The sequence below is a fragment of the Euprymna scolopes genome, chromosome 45 (genome assembly GCF_053919585.1).
Source record: "Euprymna scolopes isolate OS-2025 chromosome 45, ASM5391958v1, whole genome shotgun sequence".
Classification (NCBI taxonomy): domain Eukaryota; kingdom Metazoa; phylum Mollusca; class Cephalopoda; order Sepiida; family Sepiolidae; genus Euprymna; species Euprymna scolopes.
The window spans coordinates 55,339,061-55,364,895 of NC_136526.1; the positions used below are offsets into that span (position 1 = coordinate 55,339,061).

Here is a 25,835-nt window from a genome sequence, read left to right on the forward strand (position 1 = left end):
AAAAATAATTGTTTTTGACACTGTTTGCTGCAGACTTCAAGTCGCCTGTTCTTTTGCTTCGCCAAGTTTGTTTAACGATTTTTATAAAATGTTTGTTGTAAACTTTACGGTGAAGATACACAATAGTTAACAAAACCCTCTTCTCGTCATTGTCATCATGTTTAAAATAATAACCTGATTATTTAGAAACCCATTCTTAACATGAGGAGGAGTCTCTGTTAACTATTCTGTACTTTCACTAATGTTCCTAAAATATATTTTCTTCTTTTGGATAGAAAGGTGACATTTTGATACATGTGCAGAATGCGGACCGTGCTGAAATAATACCGTCTAAATTTTTACATTAGGGTCACCTCCACAATTTTCTTTAAAATGACGACTTCGATAGATTTTTGACTACGCTGAATATGAAAATCTTATTTAAATTCAAGTAGTTATTGAGATATAACTACCCGTTTATGCACTCTAATTCTCTGGCGTCCATGTTTTTACGTGTGTGCACACACTATAAACAAGTCTACTTCGTTGCAAAGTGCATTCATGGAAAACATGACCTCTAGAGAATTACAGTGCATAATGCATAGTAGGTCTTTATATCTGAATAACTACTTGTCTCTGCAAAATTTCAATGCGATTTTCATATTCAGCATAGTCAAAAACTTATAAAAGTCGTGATTTAAAAAAATTGAAGGTGAACCTAATGTAAAAACAAAAACAATAGCATTATTATTTAGAAAACGACTTGCGGAGTATGCACTGTTTTACGGTTGTTGTAAAAATGGAACAACGGAAATTTAAATTTTGTTCCGTTTTAATCTTTTTGGGGGTTTGTATTACTGTACACATAAATTCAAAAAAGTTGTCAAAAAACAAATATATAACAAATGTTATCAAAGGCAAGATAAGTTACTTTTCTACCAAACTGAATACATTTTTCGTGTTTTTATTCAATGTAACATGTTTATTATGCTCAAAAAACATACATTGTTTACCGATGTATTGGAAAATTTAAAATGGCGCCCAACTCTCTCTTTAACACGGTAAGATACTATTAAAAACCACCGAATATATGTCAAACTATTTCACAGTAATATATATTGAGCGAGTTTCTAACAGTATTTTGTCTAGTTTTATATTTATAGCACCTTTTCCCAAACTTCCCATGTTAAAGAGAGTCGGGCGAGCGCTATTTTGAATTTCCCAATACATTGGTAAACACAGTATGTTTTTCGAGCTGAATAAACATGTTACATTAAATAAAAACACTGAAAGTATATCCAGTTAGGTAGAAAAGTAACTTATCTTGCCTTTGATAACAATTATTTGTTATATATTTGTTTTTTTTGACAACTTTTTCGAATCTATGTGTACAGTAATACAAACCCCCTTTTTTTTTTAAATTGTGCCCCTAAAACACAAAAGTAAGTGAAAGAATAACATTCAACAATCATACTTTTTATGTATAAAAGAAAACAAAAGATATTTTTTTATATAAAAATAAAATTTTCTTAACAAAAACGAAATAACTTAATTTTTAAACGAAAAATGTCAATTTGGTATACCTTTTTGGTATTTTTTTTTTTTTAATTGTGCCCCTAAAACACAGAAGTAATCGAAAGAATAACATTCAACAATCATACTTTTTATGTATAAAAGAAAACAAAAGATATTTTTTTATATAAAAATAAAATTTTCTTAACGAAATAACTTAATTTTTAAACGAAAAATGTCAATTTGGTATACCTTTTTGGTATTTTTTTTTTTTTAATTGTGCCCCTAAAACACAGAAGTAATCGAAAGAATAACATTCAACAATCATACTTTTTATGTATAAAAGAAAACAAAAGATATTTTTTTATATAAAAATAAAATTTTCTTAACGAAATAACTTAATTTTTAAACGAAAAATGTCAATTTGGTATACCTTTTTGGTATTTTTTTTTTTTTAATTGTGCCCTTAAAACACAGAAGTAATCGAAAGAATAACATTCAACAATCATACTTTTTATGTATAAAAGAAAACAAAAGATATTTTTTTATATAAAAATAAAATTTTCTTAACGAAATAACTTAATTTTTAAACGAAAAATGTCAATTTGGTATACCTTTTTGGTATTTTTTTTTTTTTAATTGTGCCCTTAAAACACAGAAGTAATCGAAAGAATAACATTCAACAATCATACTTTTTATGTATAAAAGAAAACAAAAGATATTTTTTTATATAAAAATAAAATTTTCTTAACGAAATAACTTAATTTTTAAACGAAAAATGTCAATTTGGTATACCTTTTTGGTATTTTTTTTTTTTTAATTGTGCCCCTAAAACACAGAAGTAATCGAAAGAATAACATTCAACAATCATACTTTTTATGTATAAAAGAAAACAAAAGATATTTTTTTATATAAAAATAAAATTTTCTTAACGAAATAACTTAATTTTTAAACGAAAAATGTCAATTTGGTATACCTTTTTGGTATTTTTTTTTTTTTAATTGTGCCCCTAAAACACAGAAGTAATCGAAAGAATAACATTCAACAATCATACTTTTTATGTATAAAAGAAAACAAGATATTTTTTTATATAAAAATAAAATTTTCTTAACAAAAACGAAATAACTTAATTTTTAAACGAAAAATGTCAATTTGATAAACCTTTTTGGTATTTTTTTTTTTTTTTATATAAGTCCAACTCATCGTTCACATTGGAAATGTCGACTTTTATAGGTTTTCAGGTATATTTACAACGAATAAAACACCCCAATCTCCCCATGTTAAGAACGGCTTTTGGAATAGACACCCCTTAACCTTGTCAGCATACTTGAAAACCTATAAAAGTTGACATGTCGAAGCGATTATTAAGCGATGAGTTGGACGTAATGTAAAAATGTACCGAATTAAAAACAGAACGAAATTTTAAATTTCTGTTCCATTTTTACAACAACTGTAAAACCACGCATGCTGCATAAATTTTTATCAAAAACGATTCTTACCATGGGGATGGTGACCTTTTGGCAGGTGCTTAGGATAAGGCGAAAGTAGACGGTGATAGCCTGATTCTCGTTTTATTTTATAACCGTTCCGATTTATTGTTTTTGTTTTTGTTTTTCAGTATTGGTTTTAAATTTAATAAATATCCATTTATTTACTTTTCTGAATGAATAGTTTCTTTTCACATAATACCTTTAGATATGTTTTTTTGTTCATTAGGTACCTCCAATGCACACCAGATTTATCCCCCTCCCATATATAACACAATATAACTGCAATTAAATTTAATATTATCATTCTAACCTTTGTACTGTTTAAAAAAAAGGAGCTTCAAATAAACTAATATTTTAAAACAAATTTTTACTGCGTACGAAAATAATGAAAACCACGAGACCAAAATCGTGTTTACATTATCGACACCTTAAAACAACGTTCCTATGTAGTGATCATTTTGAAGCCGTAAACATAACCATGTTTTAAAAATCTAGCAAAAATCAACTAATGGTCAGATTTTAATGAAATTTTTTATACTTATTCATTTTAAAATTAATTTACATATTAGAAGTAAGTTTTGTTAAATATATGAGGGGAAATATTTTTTCATGTTAAAACTAAACAAAATAGTAGAAAACGTCAAGATATTGTAGAATTAAATTTACAATATTTAATTTAAAACAAGAAATACAAAATAAAGGTGAAAGGTTCCTTATTCCACGGAGTTTCAAAGAAAGGCTCTTCTCCTCAGAGGAAAGAAGTTAGCAAAAGGTAAGTATGGATAAGTATCTATTTTTGCTGCTTAGCTCAATTTTTGAACAAATTCGATAAAAATTTTTAAGAAAAGTATAAGTTTATAGATAAAATGAAACGAAATAGGTTCCTTATTCCACGGAGTTTCAAAGAAAGGCTCTTCTCCTCAGAGGAAAAAAGTTAGCAAAAGGTAAGTATGGATAAGTATCTATTTTTGCTGCTTAGCTCAATTTTTGAACAAATTCGATAAAAATTTTAAAGAAAAGTATAAGTTTATAGATAAAATGAAAGGAAATAGGTTCCTTATTCCACGGAGTTTCAAAGAAAGGCTCTTCTCCTCAGAGGAAAAAAGTTAGCAAAAGGTAAGTATGGATAAGTATCTATTTTTGCTGCTTAGCTCAATTTTTGAACAAATTCGATAAAAATTTTAAAGAAAAGTATAAGTTTATAAATAAAATGAAAGGAAATACGCAGCAAGGTCTAATATATATGGTTGTAAATATCCAGTGATATCCAAAAGTTCGCAATAGGTGTAGCGATTAGGGAGTCCAAAAAGAGTTCCATAAGATATCCTTTAGAATCTTTTTAAAATATATCCAGAGGTTAGAGAAGAAATGAAAAGTCTGTAAAAAAAATCCTGTAGTTAAATGCAAGAGTAAAATCCGATCCATGCAAAACATAGTTTTTGTGCAGAGAGGCACATGAAGCCTTTTCTAAAACAAAATAGACTTCATGTGCATCTCTGCACAAGAACTGACTTCATATGATGTCTTATCCCTAATATGTTAACTACCATCTTCTCTCCTCTTCTGATGAGAAGCATTAGGCTTGGAAATACCATGGTATAAAGAGTTTTACTTATCCTACACTCTTAATTGATGTATCATCCTTATTGACTAAATGAATAAACTTATATGCATTAGTATATATTTTTATAATGTAATTTTTTACTTTATTGATTCTCTCTCTCTCTCTCTCTCTCTCTCTCTCTCTCTCTCTCTCTCTATATATATATATATATATATATATATATAAAGAACAAGTTAAAACATTTGAAAATGAGTTAAAACCATATTTAATTTTAAAAAGGAAGCACAAAATAAATGGATAGTCCTTAATCCGCGGAGTTCCAAAGAAATACTTTTCTTCTCATCAGAGGGTAGGGACTAGTGAAATGTGGGGTCAGATTTTGCTTGCAAAAGTATTTAATGAAACTACAAATCATAGATCTTATTTGGTAAAAAATAGTGAAGCAGAGGGAATAGGAGGAAGAAAAGGATGATTTCACGTGAAGGGATGGTCTGGTGAAGGTAAAATATTATTTCATAAATATTAACTCTTTAATATTTGTAATATACCTTAGATTTGCCATTTTGGATTATCTTGGTAAACTTAATTGTAATTCTTATATATATGGTGCGCAGCCCCAACAGCATTAGTGGAAGGTGTTCTAACCACTTTTCATTGTTAGTAAGCTGCACCCATAAGAAGGCTTTTAAGTTGCGATGTAATTGCTCGACCATGCCGTTTGCCTAGGGATGAAAAGCCGTAGTATGGATGTTCCTGGTGCGCAAAAGTTTTGATAGTTTGTGGTATAGATCTTACTCAAACTGTCGATCTCTTTCTGTTATATTTTCTGGGACACTGAATCTTACCACCAAACCAGCAAGAAATGTCCTGGCTGTTGTGTATGTCGTCATATCTGGCATAGGTAGCTTCAAAGCATAGAGAGATTCTGTTGATACATGTCAGCAGATAGCACTGACCTTCACATGTACGAAATGGTCTGAGGATGTTGATGTGTATATGCTTGAATCTCTCATCTGGAACCAGGAACGTGCCTAGAGGAGCCCGGGTATGACAACCGATCTTGGCTTTTTAGCACTTCACACACATTTTCACCCACGCTCTTACCTCTGCTTTGATCTGCAGTGAGACATATCAGTCAGTTAGTAGCCTTACCAATGCATTGGCTCTTGGATGCGATAAACTATGCACTACACTGAATATGTCTTTATGTAAAGATGTTGGAACGTATGGACACAGTTTATTTGTGTTTGTGTTACACATAAATTTTTGTTGCTGGTAGGGTTGGTAATCGTCACCAGATGCGACGAAGTTGCATTGTTCTGCAGGAGATTTCGCAAATGCTCATATTTTTATTGTTCATCAATATCAAAAACGCCTTTAGCAACTTCATCACCACCAGAACGCAAGGTGTTTACGTTACTGCCATAAATACGCATTGGCAAACATGTGTAATGGTTCTGATAGTGCTTATTTAGATCAATCAATCAATTTTAGTTTGAGCCGAGATATATTCATAACAATTAAAAGTTTAAAGATCGCTAGAAGTTTCTTGTTAACCTGACACAGACACACACACACACACACATATATATATGAAGCGAGGCAGAGAGAGCAAGATAAAGAATGAGGTATTAATTAGACAAATAGACAAGAGAGAAATTGTGGAATCATTAAACTAAACAGAGATAGGACGGAAGTGAAATAGATAGATTGCGCCATAGGGAGATAGATAAGACAAAACATTTGTTTCCAATTACGGGAAAGCAATGGAAGGTGACAACAGGAAGGAATCAATTTCTCATGATAAGGTGTTAGCTGGGATGTTGTCTGCTCTGTTGACGTGCAGGATATCCACTAAAATTGGAGGATAGTGTACACCTGGCGAATCTCTGTGGGAAAATATTTGTCTGAAGACTACAAGGCGCCTAACAGATTTGTGGTCTATGAGTATATGGAACTGCTGACGTTCCAGGAGTTGACGGAAATGGCATATGTTGTTTAATCAAATTAGGTGCTTATGCTCTTATTTTATCACGTTGAAATAATAACACTATCATTTAGGAAGCCATTCTTAACATGAGAAGGAAAGAGTGTTTTGTTAACTATTCTGGACTTTCACCAGCCTTTGTTAAGATTGGCACTTCTCTGTTTACAAATGACATTTAAGGTATTAACACTGTATATAATATAGCTTTTTTTTAATCAAATATAAAAATAGCTTTATTTGAACTTGGTAATGTCCAAGATCAGTGCTCGGAAAAATCAAGCTACCTGAAGTGGTAGCAGTGTCAGAAGTCGCCATTAAAAATGCATGATGAAAACTTGAATATTAAGACTAACTATCTTTTGAAGCTTATAACTTCTTGAAAAATGTAATTCAAACTCTAATTTTTTTCAATAAAAGGATCAAAGACCAAATTTAAAAATAATAATAGGTTTAATAGCAAAATATGCAATATTTGTTTTTTAAAATCGGTTTTCTTTTAAAAAATATTGCAAGAAAATCAACGAATTTTAACTTTGAATATAATAAATATATATAAATTCCAAAAAATCACTTACCTATAAAAAATACTAATTAATGGGTAATTCCATTCTTCATTGTTAAGAATTTAACCATATTTATATTTTATATTCCATGTACTTTTTAAATAAAATGATTTTTTAAGCTAGGATTAAAAAATACCGCAACTTTAAATTGTCATATCAGATGGTCACAACTGAGAACTTCGGTGGCCTAAAAGCGAAATAATTAACCTCCCCTTTCTATTTCTGGCATGTGTTTGCTGTAAACAAAAGTTAATCATATGGGTCACCGTACTCGAAAAATGATCACATTCACTCATAAGTAAGTTTACTTTTATAAAGAAACCCTTCGACAAATTTTCCATTTTTTTATTCTGTTAAAGAAATACACGAGTTTTTGATTTAAAATATTTTATTTCTTTATGCAATGAATTTTTTTTTAATATCTAAAATAAAAAAAACATTGAATTAAATAGAAAAAATTATAGTAAGTGCTTAATATTTACTTGACAATAGTTTAAAAATGTGAGGTTCCACTTAAAAAAAAGAGTCAACGTGGCTTTTTTAAAAAAATGTTTTAAACTTTTTACTTTACAGGTAAATTTGCATGTCCCTTGTTAAAAAAGAACCTGGTCTGGAGACAGAGCAATACCTTTACTAAAGTTATGGTTTTCAGTAGTAAATAAAAAACACAAGAATTTATTTTTGCTTTTTTTTATATAAATAAAGCATCGTGATTTGTAACAATAAAAATACAATAATTTTTATAGGAACATTACGAAAAAAGACCCTAAATCCTTATTAATGAATTCTATTTTCTCAAAGAAAAATGAATTTCTCGAACTACCGATATTACCATAGAAGTAAGCATTGCTTATTTAATATTTTCACACACACACAAAAAAAATATATATATAATTGCAAAAAATATTTCTACTTTTTTTTTTTTAATTATGGGTTTTGCATAATTTTTATATGCAAGATTTTAATAATTTCCTTGCTCGCAAGAATGTGAAACTTTCGGCGTAACATATTTTTTAATAATATTGAACAATAATAAAGAAAAAAAAATAATTTAAAAATAGGAATATAGAAAAATAATTACATTAAAAAATTGCAAAAATTAATACAAACGTTCAAGAAAGGAACGTACAGATGCGTGACTGGGCGGGAAAAAACATTAATTACATGACGTCATTTTCACAGTCCTTTGACTGCTTGAAATTTTGGGCCTTCATAATTTTCGTGATTGGTCAGTGTGGCTGGGCGCATTGATTTGAGCTGTCTGTCCTCCTAAAGACTATTTTTAGCCCTTAGGGATCTCAGCTGCGATCGTCAGAGGGACGCCAGCAAGCGACCTATACAGACCTCTCTCACTCACCCCTCCCACTGCTACTTGTGCATTTCTCTCCTAATAATTACTTAAATAAACACAAACGACATTGCTTTTAACAAAACAATAATAAAGGGTTTATTTAGAAAAGGCGAGATTGTATTGGCATTTCTTTTTTTGTTTTTTGTTTTTTTGTTTTAGCAAAATATAAAAAAAAAAAACGACAAAGGACAAAATCACAAAGGCAGAAAGACTGGAAGATATATATATATTTTTTTTTTTCACGAAAAGAACTTCAACGAAAACAAGAAAATTATTCATATTCTTTTTCTTGCCATCGACGATACAAACAGCGACAGCGTTTTCAAAATCGAAGAAGAAAACAATAACAACAAAAACTTCGAAACGGATTTCCCGTCTCTCTCTTCTAAAAAAACAAAAAAAACAAACTAACAAAAATAAAAAGAAAAATACTGAAAAATTTTGTTTTAAAAACCTCAAAAAAAAAAAAAAAAAAAAAAAAAAAAAACAGAAAGCGAGAAACATTTTGTTTATGATGAATTGTTTGTTTTTCTTTACGCGCTAATGATTAGCGCCGCTAATCAACCACGTGCAGACGACATTTCGCCTTCCATTTTCTTTACTGAAGAGCTACTATATCCTTCAACGCAACAGACTCAAACTATACACACACACACACACACACACACACACACACACACACACACACACACACACACACACACACACACACACACACATATATTTATTAAAAAAAAAAATTACAAACACATCCGATGTTTGATTAAAAAAACAGTGCATCATTAATTTTGTTATAAGTTTCAAATATAGACCGAATAAAACTTCTGCTTTTATATTTGCTTAAAAAAAAAACTTCAATTATATACAGTGACAGTGTTAGTCATCCATACCTTAAAATTTGTCTGACGTCACTTCCGCCGAATGGCTTTGTAAACAAAGAAGTGCGACTCTCAACGAAAGCCGCCAAACAATGTTTTCAATGGACTGGATCTGTTTTAATATTATACAAATAGGATCGCTTAATATATTGGATTGTCGATTCAAAAAAAAAAAAAAACTTATTCTGTACTTAAAAATTTACTAAACAAAAGATGCCGTAAAAATTGCATCTGACTTGAAAATCATATGTAAAAAAAATAGAACGGTACTGCATAAACACCTTTTATGTTTCCGTTTAAATAAGAAATTAAATTTCAAACTGATTTTTGCACAAATATCAAAATTTTATATATATATATATATATAGAGAGAGAGAGAGAAAGAGAGAGAGAGCGCGAGAGAGAAAGAGAGCATATGTTTATCCAGACATGTTGTTTCTATGACATTTATTGGGTGAGTTCTGTTTAAATTTCGATCTTTGAACTATTATCGACACTCTTCAGATGACCCTCTCATGTCAGCCATGAATTTATGAAAACTCGTCTCCGGAAAACTTGTCCCCTTTCAATATCTCCTTCAAGAACGGTAATAAAATGTGTTTTCAATCGATATTTATTCAGTAAGGGACCAGTTTTCCTACCTAGTAAAAAGGGGGGGGGGGGAGTTTTCCGGGTACGGGTTTTCCGGAGACGAGTTTTCCGGATACTGGCAGCAGCCATATATTTTTTCGGTACTTCTAATTTATCGCCAAGAATCGAGACACCATTTTTTTTTTCGGGCACTTGTCATTAGAATGAGAGGGAGAAATCAGTATTTTTAACTAAGACCAAAGTAGGAAATAAATTTTAAAATAAATGAATAAATAAACTAGATATTAATTACTTCCGGAAAGAACTATGAAAAAAAGTAAATAAAGAAAGTGAAAGAGAACATATCTATAATTGTTTGATTGGAAATGTTTCGATTTAATTAATGAAAACGGGAAGGTTTATCATGAAACGTATATATTTTTTTATTAGTAAAAACAGAAAATGAAAATGACATATTCATAATTGTTTAAACTGGGCGAGCGCCATTTGAAAATTTATTGTATAAAAATGTATCAAAATAAAATTGTAAAAACATTTATTGAAAAGTCTGCGTAAGAAAATAGAATTTTAATAAAACAATTTTTTTTGTTATTTATTTCCTACTTCGGTCATAGTTTAAAATACTGATTTATCCCTCAGATTTTCACAACAGGTGCCCGAAAAAATGGCGTCTTCATTTTCGGCGATAAACTGTAGAAGTACCATTTCTTCTTTTAACGCAAGGTTTGGCCCTACATGTGTTTCAAAGTAAATAAACACTTCAAAATAAGTTTAAACAAGCAAACAAACACACTTATCCAGGTAAGTAGAAGAGTAAGTTATCTTGCATTTGGTAACTTGTTAAAATTGATTTATTTTATCATTTTTTTCATTTTATTATTTATATTTGCCACAGATCGACTACAAAATGTTCCCAAAAGAACGTTTCATCGTTTTAAACAATAACTGTGTGTGTGTGTGTGTGTGTGTGTGTGTGTGTGTGTGTGTGTGTGTGATTCCTTGTTCTCCCAGCTTTTCGTGAGAAAACTGAAACGAACACAATTCATAGATATACAACAGCGACACCAGATACATTTGATACTAAGAGCACGTGGAATACGAAATGTGCCAATAAATAAAATAAATATGTAAGGAACATTCTCTTTCTCTCTCTCTCAATATATATATATATATATATATATATATATATATATAATTATTAATAATTATTAAATTAAGATGATTTTTAAGATAAGATGATTTCTTAACTTTTTTAACATGTATATATATATATATATGTATATATATATATATATATATATAATTATTAATAATTATTAAATTAAGATGATTTTTAAGATAAGATGATTTCTTAACTTTTTTAACATGTATATATATATATATATGTATATATATATATATATGTATATATATATATATATATATATATATATATATATAGGGTGGGCCAAATTAAGGGTCCTATTTTTAAAAATTCATAAATTCATGTAAGTTTTAAGAAGTTTCGGCCAAAATTTGTTTTGTTTATTTCAAAAAAATCTCGGAAGGGTCAGTCTACACACACATAAAGTTTGGTGAGTTTAACTTTTATTTTGTGTGAAGTTATTCAAATTTAAAGATAGGACCCTTATTTTGGCCCACCCTGTATATATATATATATATATATATATATATATATATATATATATATATATATATATATATGATTAGTTTTTTTTTTTTTTTATTGGGAAAAAGAAATCCAACAGAGTGCTTGCTCAACTAAAAGGAAAATCCGCAAATAAGAGCGTATTTATATTTTGTACTTTGTGTACAGAAAGTTGGATACTTGTACAGTTTAATCAAGACATTAAAAAAATGAAAATATCGAAAAAAGGTTATATTGTTACAATATAATCTAACAATATTATTTTGTACGTATCCGTTTTAAACTGAAGATCTCCGAAAAAAAAAATCACTTAATTTGATCGAGTATTTTTTAAAAATTTTTTACAGCGGAAAAACATGTTTTTTTATGAGAGCGCGGTGAAGGCAGACATCTTTGATATTTTTAATTTTTGTTTGGGGTTTAGAACACGCTACGGGGAGATAACTCGATTTAAAGCGCCGACACTCCCTCCCCATACTAGCTTAAATGAAATTGTTTTTTCGCTGTAAAACAAAAACTACTTGATGAAATTAAGTAGAATTTTTTTTTTTTCGGAGAACTTCATTCCATGATGGATATGTACAATTTAAACTTTTTTCGATATTTTCATTTTTTAATCTCTTGATCACCCTGTACAAGTAACGAAAGTTGTTAGATGAAACCGACGGTACCAATGACTTGTCTCCTCTAACAACTTTCTGTACACAAAATACAATATATATATATATAAAGAATCATCTTTAAAAATCAATATTTCATAAGATACCGTATGTTGCAATCTCTAGGTTAAACATAGTTTCGTGATTTAGCAGTCCTCTTATACAACTGATTTAGGTACAGGCAAAATGAATGCCGATACTCAAAATGTATAAACATTTTGACCCCTCCTTTATTTAAAAATTCACCAAAAATCAGGAAATTAACCAATTTTAATAAAATTATTATTAAATAATGATCGCGGAATATAATAAACTTATTATTTTTATTTAAATCTTAGTGGAAATGTATTATTTTATTTAAACAAAAAATACCTTTACTAAAGTTATGGTTTTCAGTAGTAAATAAAAAACGCAAGTATATATATATATATATATATATATATATATATATATATATATATATATATATAATATTCACGCATATAGCAATGTGTCTTCTGTTATATATATTTTATGCATATAGTAATATGTATTCTGTTATATAGTAATATGTATTCTGTTATATAGTAATATATATATATGTATATAGTAATATATATATATGTATATAGTAATATATATATGTATATAGTAATATATATATGTATATAGTAATATATATATGTATATAGTGATATATATATATATATATATATATATATCACTATATACATATATGTATATAGTGATATATGTATATAGTGATATGTATATAGTGATATATATATATATATATATATATATATATGTATATAGTGATATATATATATATGTATATAGTGATATATATATATATGTATATAGTGATATATATATATATATATGTATATAGTGATATATATATATATATATGTATATAGTGATATATATATATATATATGTATATAGTGATATATATATATATATGTATATAGTGATATATATATATATATGTATATAGTGATATATATATATATATGTATATAGTGATATATATATATATATATGTATATAGTGATATATGTATATATGTATATAGTGATATATGTATATATGTATATAGTGATATATGTATATAGTGATATATGTATATAGTGATATATGTATATAGTGATATATGTATATATGTATATAGTGATATATGTATATAGTGATATATGTATATAGTGATATATATATATATGTATATAGTGATATATATATATATATATATATATGTATATAGTGATATATATATATATGTATATAGTGATATATATATATATATGTATATAGTGATATATATATATATATGTATATAGTGATATATATATATATATGTATATAGTGATATATATATATATATGTATATAGTGATATATATATATATGTATATAGTGATATATATATATATGTATATAGTGATATATATATATATATGTATATAGTGATATATGTATATATGTATATAGTGATATATGTATATAGTGATATATGTATATAGTGATATATATATATGTATATAGTGATATATATATATATGTATATAGTGATATATATATATATGTATATAGTGATATATATATATATATATATATGTATATAGTGATATATATATATATATATATATATGTATATAGTGATATATATATATATGTATATAGTGATATGTATATAGTGATATATATATATCTATCTATCTATATATCTATAAAAACAGAGATGTGTGTGCCACAGACGATTTCTGATTGGTTAATCCAATAATCACATCTCCTAAAAAACTATGGTTCGTAGGCTTTTAACGATACCATAAAATATTATGGCTTTATTTATTGTCCATCTTGGAAGGGTTTAATTTTTTCCTAACTTGCGATTTACAAATTACAAAGATACGAAACTAACTTACAATCTAACAATCGAACCTCCGACATCACGGCCGTCATTATGAAACTAAACTAAAAAGAAAAAACCCGCGTTCACTCGTGGTCTTTACATTTCGGGTTTGGGTACGTGTACAGTTTTCCATTGACATTAAAAAATGGAAATATTTTTTTAAAAAATATATTGTACGTACTCGTCATGGGATAAAGTTTTCCTACAGAAAAAATCACGTAATTTCATCAAGTAGTTATTTTTTTATAGCGAAAAAAGAAAAAAATCAACGCTACAAGCGAAATTAAACAGAAAGTTTAAGTAGGGGGATTTCCCCCTTTTTTTTTATAGCGAGGCCAAATTTCGCGAATTTGGCCATTTTTTAAAGCAGTTTGGCCTTCAAAATTTCTGTTTGGCCATTTTCTTCACCGATGAAATAAAAGAAGCAAATAAAAACAACGCAATAAAACTTTTAAAAATACGGCACACTTTTGTTGTTCTCGTTTGTTTTTTTTGGTAATTTTCCTTATTTTTTTATTTTTTCAAGATAATACTATTAAATGGACACTATTATGCCAAATTAGCCCCCCCTCCAAAAAAAAAAAATGCACAAAAATTCGAGATTTAAGGTTTTGACGAGATAATTTAGCGAATTGTCCGGACTATTGCGAGATAACCATCCATTAGTTTTTCCTGAAATTTTGCCACAAATTGTATTTCATTACATAGATGTGCATAGTAACAACATTTTTTTGCCGAAAATTCCCGTTGCGTCTCCAGATTTCATCGGTGAAGAAAAAGGCCAAACAGAAATTTTGAAGGCCAAACTGCTTTAAAAAATAATATTTAATATATTCAACGATTTGACCTTTGAGAACTCTACCAAACTCCTCCTACAATTTTGGGTCTAAACAGTAAACACGTGATATTTTAGATATAGATTCCTTGGACATGGATCTAACTTATTAACTTTACTTGATCCCTAAACAATAAATGTTAAAAGGTCATAATAGGGGTCAAAGTTTTAAAAAATTGACCCTTTTTTTTTTCTCGGCATTAACCTCAAAACACCTGGGCAACGCCGGGCACCGATTGCTAGTATATGTATATAGTGATATATATATATCTGTATATAGTGATATATATGTATATAGTGATATATATGTATATAGTGATATATATATATATGTATATAGTGATATATATATATATATGTATATAGTGATATATATATATATGTATATAGTGATATATATATATATGTATATAGTGATATATATATATATATGTATATAGTGATATATATATATATATGTATATAGTGATATATATATATGTATATAGTGATATATATATATATGTATATAGTGATATATATATATATGTATATAGTGATATATATATATATGTATATAGTGATATATATATATATGTATATAGTGATATATATATATATGTATATAGTGATATATATATATATGTATATAGTGATATATATATATATGTATATAGTGATATATATATATATGTATATAGTGATATATATATATGTATATAGTGATATATATATGTATATAGTGATATATATATATATGTATATAGTGATATATATATATGTATATAGTGATATATATATATGTATATAGTGATATATATATATATGTATATAGTGATATATATATATATATGTATATAGTGATATATATATATATGTATATAGTGATATATATATATGTATATAGTGATATATATATATGTATATAGTGATATATATATATATGTATATAGTGATATATATATATATGTATATAGTGATATATATATATGTATATAGTGATATATATATATGTATATAGTGATATATATATATATGTATATAGTGATATATATATATATATGTATATAGTGATATATATATATATATGTATATAGTGATATATATATATATGTATATAGTGATTATATATATATATGTATATAGTGATTATATATATATATGTATATAGTGATATATATATATATGTATATAGTGATATATATATATATGTATATAGTGATATATATATATGTATATAGTGATATATATATATGTATATAGTGATATATATATATATGTATATAGTGATATATATATATATGTATATAGTGATATATATATATGTATATAGTGATATATATATATATGTATATAGTGATATATATATATATGTATATAGTGATATATATATATATGTATATAGTGATATATATATATATGTATATAGTGATATATATATATATGTATATAGTGATATATATATATATGTATATAGTGATATATATATATATGTATATAGTGATATATATATATATGTATATAGTGATATATATATATATGTATATAGTGATATATATATATATATATAGTGATATATATATATATATATGTATATAGTGATATATATATATATATATGTATATAGTGATATATATATATATATATGTATATAGTGATATATATATATATATATGTATATAGTGATATATATATATATATATATGTATATAGTGATATATATATATATATATGTATATAGTGATATATATATATATATATATATATGTATATAGTGATATATATATATATATATATATGTATATAGTGATATATATATATATATATATATGTATATAGTGATATATATATATATATATATATGTATATAGTGATATATATATATATATATGTATATAGTGATATATATATATGTATATAGTGATATATATATATGTATATAGTGATATATATATATATATGTATATAGTGATATATATATATATATATGTATATAGTGATATATATATATGTATATAGTGATATATATATGTATATATGTATATAGTGATATATATATATATATATGTATATAGTGATATATATATATATATATGTATATAGTGATATATATATATATATATGTATATAGTGATATATATATATATATATGTATATAGTGATATATATATATATATATGTATATAGTGATATATATATATATATATGTATATAGTGATATATATATATATATATATATGTATATAGTGATATATATATATATATATGTATATAGTGATATATATATATATATATGTATATAGTGATATATATATATATATATATGTATATAGTGATATATATATATATATATATATGTATATAGTGATATATATATATATATATGTATATAGTGATATATATATATATATATGTATATAGTGATATATATATATATATATGTATATAGTGATATATATATATATATATGTATATAGTGATATATATATATATATATATATATATATATATGTATATAGTGATATATATATATATATGTATATAGTGATATATATATATATATGTATATAGTGATATATATATATATATGTATATAGTGATATATATATATATATATATGTATATAGTGATATATATATATATGTATATAGTGATATATATATATATGTATATAGTGATATATATATATATATATATGTATATAGTGATATATATATATATATGTATATAGTGATATATATATATATATGTATATAGTGATATATATATATATATGTATATAGTGATATATATATATATATGTATATAGTGATATATATATATATATGTATATAGTGATATATATATATATATGTATATAGTGATATATATATATATATGTATATAGTGATATATATATATATATGTATATAGTGATATATATATATATATGTATATAGTGATATATATATATATATGTATATAGTGATATATATATATATATGTATATAGTGATATATATATATATATGTATATAGTGATATATATATATGTATATATGTATATAGTGATATATATATATGTATATATGTATATAGTGATATATATATATATATATATATATGTATATAGTGATATATATATATATGTATATATGTATATAGTGATATATATATATGTATATATGTATATAGTGATATATATATATGTATATATGTATATAGTGATATATATATATGTATATATGTATATAGTGATATATATATATGTATATATGTATATAGTGATATATATATATGTATATATGTATATAGTGATATATATATATGTATATATGTATATAGTGATATATATATATGTATATATGTATATAGTGATATATATATATGTATATATGTATATAGTGATATATATATATGTATATATGTATATAGTGATATATATATATGTATATATGTATATAGTGATATATATATATGTATATATGTATATAGTGATATATATATATGTATATATGTATATAGTGATATATATATATGTATATATGTATATAGTGATATATATATATGTATATATGTATATAGTGATATATATATATGTATATATGTATATAGTGATATATATATATGTATATATGTATATAGTGATATATATATATGTATATATGTATATAGTGATATATATATATGTATATATGTATATAGTGATATATATATATGTATATATGTATATAGTGATATATATATATGTATATATGTATATAGTGATATATATATATGTATATATGTATATAGTGATATATATATATGTATATATGTATATAGTGATATATATATATGTATATATGTATATAGTGATATATATATATGTATATATGTATATAGTGATATATATATATGTATATATGTATATAGTGATATATATATATGTATATATGTATATAGTGATATATATATATGTATATAGTGATGTATATATATAGTAATTATATAATAACATGTTGAGTTTTGCAGATGTGGATTGATAATATGAATTAATTTTGGCTACTAGTCTCACCCTGACTGTTATTTTCACAGCATTTCAGAGGATGTAACCTTTGATATCTTTTAGAAATAGCTATCCAAAAAGTTCTAGCACTAAAACAGAAAATTAAACTGTTAAATTGTTAAATTTTGTAATTTCTTCTAACAAGACAACTAAATATAATATTAATCTACGTTTTATTCTGTACTAGCGGGGGTACCCGGCGTTGCCCGAGTGTTTGTTTCCGGGACGGGGGGGGGAGTTTTAAAAAATGTTATGGTAGGTAAGTAGGAAGGATCAAACCCGGAGTCATGAGTAAAAGTAGGAAAATAAAGTGTGAAAAAAAAACAAAAAAAAACATCTGCAACGTTAACAGTTCGGCCACCAAGAAAAGTCCATTCCAGTTGTTTAGGAAAAAAAAAAAAAAAAAAAAACGACTATGGTAGGTCGGCGCGAACGTGAAAATATAATGTGAATTGTCCAGCACGCTAACCACTACGCCACAGAGCACTGCAGCTTAGTTTAGTGATTTTAAATAACTTCACATGAAAGAACTACGAAGCCAAACCGGTGTTCTCTTCTCAACTGTTCCTTGTGAACGATCCCCAAATGGTGTTAAGTGGTGGCAGGGGGAGGAGGAATTTATTAGAGAGAAAATATTTTACCACTTCCATTGATCTTAACCGATTTTGGCCGTGACTTCTCAGCAGAAAAAGTATAGAAATCTAAGATTATCGAGGAATTTGAGAAATAATAAGCCTATAACACAGCTCAGATATTGTTCTGCCGTTTGTGCATATTATATTTGCATGAAATATCTTGATTTTTAATCCTATTGTCAAAATCAGACGGGGAAAAAATGAGTTCATTTTATTTATATAGAGATATATCGTTTGAAAATGATTGCAAGCTTTGATCAGGTCATGTTTATAGATGTCCTTCATTGCTTGGGCCATTGTATGCATCAGAAAGGATTTGGTGTTATGAGGATTCTTATTAACTTTCTTTTCAATGACGCTCCACACATAATAAACCAAAGGATTATGGTTTGGTGAGTTAGGAAGCCATAACTTTCGTGTGACATGATCATGAAAATTCTTGGCGCTCCAATCCTAGGTTTTTTAGAGCCTTATGGATTGGTGCTGAATCTTGTTGAAAGACATAGACCCTTCCATTAGCTAAGTTGTTTATTTAAGGCTTAAAGGTGGTTTGAAGAGTCTTGATATAGGCATCGGCATTGATTCTCAGGCGCTGTGGAAAACAGTGAGGAGGTATGATGTGCCCTTCATCGCTAACAATTCCAAAAAACATCACTAGCGACTTTTAGAAATCATACAAATTCTGAATTGCTTTATTTTGCTTTTATAGACACTATTGCAGCATTGTTTTTTTTTCATTTCATTAGCCAGTAGTATCTGTTATGGGATCTTCTGAAACCAAACAAAAAAAAAACAAACAAAAAAACATTAATTAGTATATTTTTGATTTGAATTACAAAATCGAGCCAGAGATGTCTCGTGTCGCGGGGTTTGAATCGTTTGACTGGTAGTAATCGTGACACCCTGCACTGAAGAATCCCGAAAGGATGAAACACTAGTGTCTGTAGGTATTTAATTATTATAGTAAAAAAATAATTATGACAGCCCCTTTAAGAAATTCGTTTCTTATCGTTGAGCACTTTCAGTTGAATTAAAAGTCGGTCAATTTAGCTCTTATGCGTAGATCATCGTATAACGATTTGATCACTGTCTGTCTGACGTAATGAACATTTAAATTAAAATGTTTAAAATTCAACGCTATTTCACACGGTTAATGGTAGCTGAATGGATACGGCCTCCACTAATCGAGCCAGAGATGTCTTGTGTCGCGGGGTTCGAATCGTTCGACTGGTAGTAATCGTGACACCCTGCACTGAAGAATCCCGAAAGGATGAAACACTAGTGTCTGTAGGTATTTAATTATTATAGTAAAAAATAATTATATATATATATTTAAAGTGATGGTTGTGTAGTTCCAACGAGAGAAAAAATGTATATTTAAAAAGTGTAGCCATCAACAATTGTGGGTTTTTTTTAAAGGTTTTTATCATATTTTTATTTTAAAATATTTTTATAACGCGTTTCGAGCTTAGGGTGTGCTCTCTTCAGATGTTTTCGTAAAAAAGTTTTTCTTTAAAATGGGAGTTTGAAAAGTTATTTTTACCTCCACTGATACTAAATGTGTTTTTCAGAGTGATGTGTGGTCTCAGACATTCTGTCTCCAACCGTAAGTGTTCAAAGTGTCCGGTCAAAGTTAGATTCAAAGAGGGCGCTTTTGGTCCATTTGGTGAAGGTTTTTATGTTTTTTTTAGGGTTTTTTTTAAAAGACTTTCTTTCCCCATGTATAGCACACACTCACACACAATCACACACGCATACATATAACTTTTCAAACTCCCATTTTAAAGAAAAACTTTTTACGAAAACATCTGAAGAGAGCACACCCTAAGCTCGAAACGCGTTATAAAAATATTTTAAAATAAAAATATGATGAAAACCTTTAAAAAAAAACCACAATTGTTGATGGCTACACTCTTTTAAATATATATATATATATGTTGATGGCTACACTCTTTTAAATATATATATATATATATATATATATATATATATATATATATATAAGAATCATCTTTAAAAATCAATATTTCATAAAATACCGGTTGTTGCAATCTCTAGCCTAGGCTAAACATAGTTTCGTGATTTACCAGTCCTCTTATACAACCGATTTAGGTATGGCCAAGTGAATGCCGATGCTCAAAATGTATAAACATTTTGACCTCTCCCTTTACTTAAAAATTCACCAAAAATCAGGAAATTAACCAATTTTAATGAAAAAGAAACTATCTGAAACCTTCACTTTCCTCTTGCTGGACAGCATGTCAGAATGTGGCCGACGTAAGCTAAAGGCAGAAACTTGCCCAATGATTTAGTAAACTGTATAAGTCCCTAAAATTCATGTATTTAAGTTAATTCTGTTCATACTTTATTTTCAGATTCATTACAGAAAGGAGAAATTCAGCCAAAAGTGGATGAAAAACATTCAAATGAGAACTTTTGAAAGCTTTTTATCACTAATCATCGGTTGTGGTAACATTTACTCGCAGATCTTTAATTTTCACAGTATTCCTAAATCCACTACGATCAATATCTCTGCCAGATGACCAACATGAAACATCTTGGACAATGCTTTTAAGACACAAATTAAAAGCAAAAACTCTATACAGAATTTATCTGAATTTACTTCCATTTTAGCATTAAAGCTGTCACTAGATATGTTTATTATTTTAACCAAGTGTACAAACAAATCAAATGAAATTTAGTTTTAACGACCCCCTTTTTTTGTCATCATCATCATCATAAAGATCATTTGTTTAAAAGTATCGAATATAATCTTTCAAGATTTTCTACAAATTCCAAAAGCTGTCATGGGTAGATAACCAATGTTTTTTTTTCTTTGAATCATCAAGTTCTCTCCCTTTCCAGTTAAGTTAAAATTTAATTAATTTAATTAATTTAATGCCTTACAACTGCTATGAACGTGTCCACTGCACAGGCCGTGATCGTATTGCTCATTGTTCCGGTCAATAGTTGTTGATTGGTTCTGACGCTGGTCGTAGTGTCAGGCGTTGTTGCAATAGGATTTTCCCTTCAAATAAGTTTACAACTCCAGTTTAATACAAGTAACAGGTTGATTGGTTGAAGATTATACTGCTACTCGTTTTTGAATAACATATTTGCAAATAAGAAATATTTTGCTCAAACGAATAAAAACATGCCCAATGCTTCAGAGCCCAAATGCTCATTTCTCTCTGAGAGGCTCACAAACTCAACTTTACTGTCAAACTGCAGAAAACCAAACAAAAACCAACAGACTTGGTACAGAGCGCATTTTAACATTAAGAAATAAGACCAACCATTTTCAAACCGTTACAAACAAATCAAATAAAATTTAGTTTTAGCGACACCTGTTCTTTCATTGCCTGCATCATCATCACCATAACAAACACATTCTTTAGTATTTTTTTTTTCTTTTAGATAACTGCACTCAGTAAAATTTCAGAAGAAACACTGATATAATACCAGCATTAAGAAATACTAAAACAAACCATTTTTATTTGATGTGTGTAAAGCTTAATTTTTTTGTGTGCATGAAATCCCCTTTTGGCTGACCATAAAGCATCATGGAAGCTAAAACATTCTCTTGTAAAACTTGTGGTTCTACGTTTCCCAAGAAGTCCATTTTAAAATCTCATGCAAAAACGCACGTTGTCGAAAAACCATATTCTTGTAAAATCTGTGGAATTTCATTCTCGTTTAATGCGCCGCTCATCTCTCACATGCGAACACACACAGGAGAGAAACCATATTCTTGCGAGATTTGTCGAGCATCATTTTCGCAGCGGGGGAACCTGAAGAGTCACATGAGAAAACACTCTGGTGAGAAACCGTATCGATGTGATGTTTGCGATTCATCTTTTTCGCAAAGTACGGGTTTGAAAAATCATGCGCGACTACACACAGGAGAAAAACCATTTAATTGCGACATTTGCCAAACTTCGTTTGCACGCAAGTTTCATCTGCAATCACATCTGCGAACACATTCGGGTGAGCGTCCGTATGCATGTCAGATTTGCGAGTCGACCTTTTCACATAAATCCAGTCTGAAAAATCACATCCAAATCCACACAGGATTCTATTACAAGTAACAAGTTTACAAGTGACTCGTTTTCAAATATATAAAGATAAAAACATAGCTAACAGGGAGACCTGACGTTTTCCAGGATAAATAAAGATTAATGCATGAATGAATCCTTTTTATATCATACTAGCAGAAACAGCCGATATTTCCCAGGATTGAATAAAGATCAATGAACTTTTATTGGCATTGTAATCAGTGAAATCATTAAATTGATTAAGTGCCTGCTCTAGTCAGGAACCCACTGCGGTGCACTGAGAAGCTTACATACTTACCTACACTGATTTTATCGAAAATACATTGTGTGTGTGTGTGTGTGTGTGTGTGTGTGTGTGTGTGTGTATATAGATATATATATATATAATATATTTTATTTTATCAACAATTCCTTTCTGTTGCAAGTTTAGAATATAGTTGTCTATAATACCAACTCAATTATAATCTCAGCTCAATGAATTTTCAAAAGAGTTTTCAGAGCATATATACGTAAATTGAATAAAATCACAACCTACATGAATAGAAATTCACTTTTTTTGGCGTTAAGCTCTTACAGCTGTTTCGTGAAAGGATGGACAATTACCTCTCGTCCATAGAACTGTAAATCTTCCATCCAGTCACTCCTCAGAGACGCTTACAACTATTCCTAACAAGATCTTCAATCCGTTGTGAACACGTTTATTTATGATTTTATTCAATTTACGTATATATCTAATATATATATATATATATATATATATATATATATAATTTGTTGCTGGCTATCTTGCTCTTGCTTGTTGCTGGATCTCAACATTTTGAACCGAGAGAGAGACTTAGCTGTCGTACAAAGCTAAGACTCTGTAACATCATCTTTGTATAGATACTCCCTCAGGTATTTGGGCTCATGGATTTTAAATGTCTGAGGGAGTGGCACTCGTCTGACAAGACGTTGCAATCATCATATATATATATATATATATATATATATATATGTATAATGAGAACTTGAACACCTAGTTGAGAAAGTTAATTTTCTCATGTTTTTTTGTGTTTAGTCGGACTTGTATTTTGATTTGCAACAACGTTAATATTTATCATTTGCACGAAGGGAAACAAGCTTGTAAGCTAAAAAATAAGAATAAAACTTCGTTGTTTGTTTATAAATTTTTGCATAAAAAAAGGGCTATTTCTCTTTCTCCCATAAATAATTCTCTTCTTACCCACTCCACCTATTCTAAAAGGAAAGCCCTGTTCGATTGGCCAAGGCATTCCTCCTTGACCAATCAGTGGACACCCTATTTCTTGTGCTGAATGTGTAAAACCTTTGTTCTTCGTCTTTTTCAAATGGGACGCCAAGCTGTCAATAAGCAAAAACCTTCTTTCCCTTTACTGAATATAACGACCTATTTGAACATTCTAAAAGCCATCTATTTTTGGACGTAAAAGAACTTTCTTTAATTATAGTTGGATTTCAAAAACTGCAAACACAATCAGTTTTTCAAGAACTTTGTTATTGTTCTATTTAATTAAATACAAATATCCTTATCCCAATCTCGTGTGTGTATTCTATACCTGTTTTTTTATTTTATCATTAACCCCAACTTCAGCCAGCGAGAACTGAACCGTTCCCCGTCAAATCATTATAAAAGAGTGAACAGGTATATCTTCACACAGATATTTTATTATTTAGTTTAGGAATAGAGGATTAGAGCAATAGAATATCCATGAATATTAGGAATTCTTGTAGAGCAAAGGAGAGTCTTTAGTTGGGAGATGAAAGAGTTCAGATGTTGACAGTTTTAGTACCATATATCACATGTCTGAAATATTGTATCAAAACTTCTCCGCTCATTTATATGAATTATATTTTCTTAAAAGTTATTAAAGAGAGTGTTCCTTGCTTTTTATATCATTAGAAGGAAATTGAAAGAATTTTTAAATGTGCATGTGTGTATGTTAAGCCGTTATGGATTTTGGTCATATTTTTAGTGCAACAGGCCACCGATGGAACACTGTTGCATGCATGCTGTCAGTTCTGGATCCAAGTATGGAAGAGGGGGGGGAGAGAAATGTTTGGGTTCAACTGTTTTATTTATTTTGTCACATGCTCAAATCGCTTGAGACATGACATATAATTGGGCAAGCCAGGAGGTGAGCTGCACACCTGTGCCAATCAGCTTTGAGATTGTAA

The 25,835-nt window shown here is 27.5% G+C and overlaps 1 protein-coding gene across 4 annotated transcripts in view; it reads left to right on the plus strand.

Moving 5' to 3' along the window:
• The window catches only part of LOC145269689 (zinc finger Y-chromosomal protein 1-like), a 56,064-nt gene extending 30,875 nt beyond the window's left edge, over positions 1-25,189 (plus strand). For 2 of the 4 annotated variants that reach the window (XM_080125412.1, XM_080125408.1), the window contains 2 exons: positions 8,606-10,716; positions 21,963-25,189. The gene's annotated coding sequence lies outside the window, so the exon portion shown is untranslated. The remainder of the gene's footprint in view (positions 1-8,605; positions 10,717-21,962) is intronic. The other 2 variants (XM_080125411.1, XM_080125410.1) reach the window with 2 other exon arrangements.
• Positions 25,190-25,835: the final 646 nt, after the last annotated feature.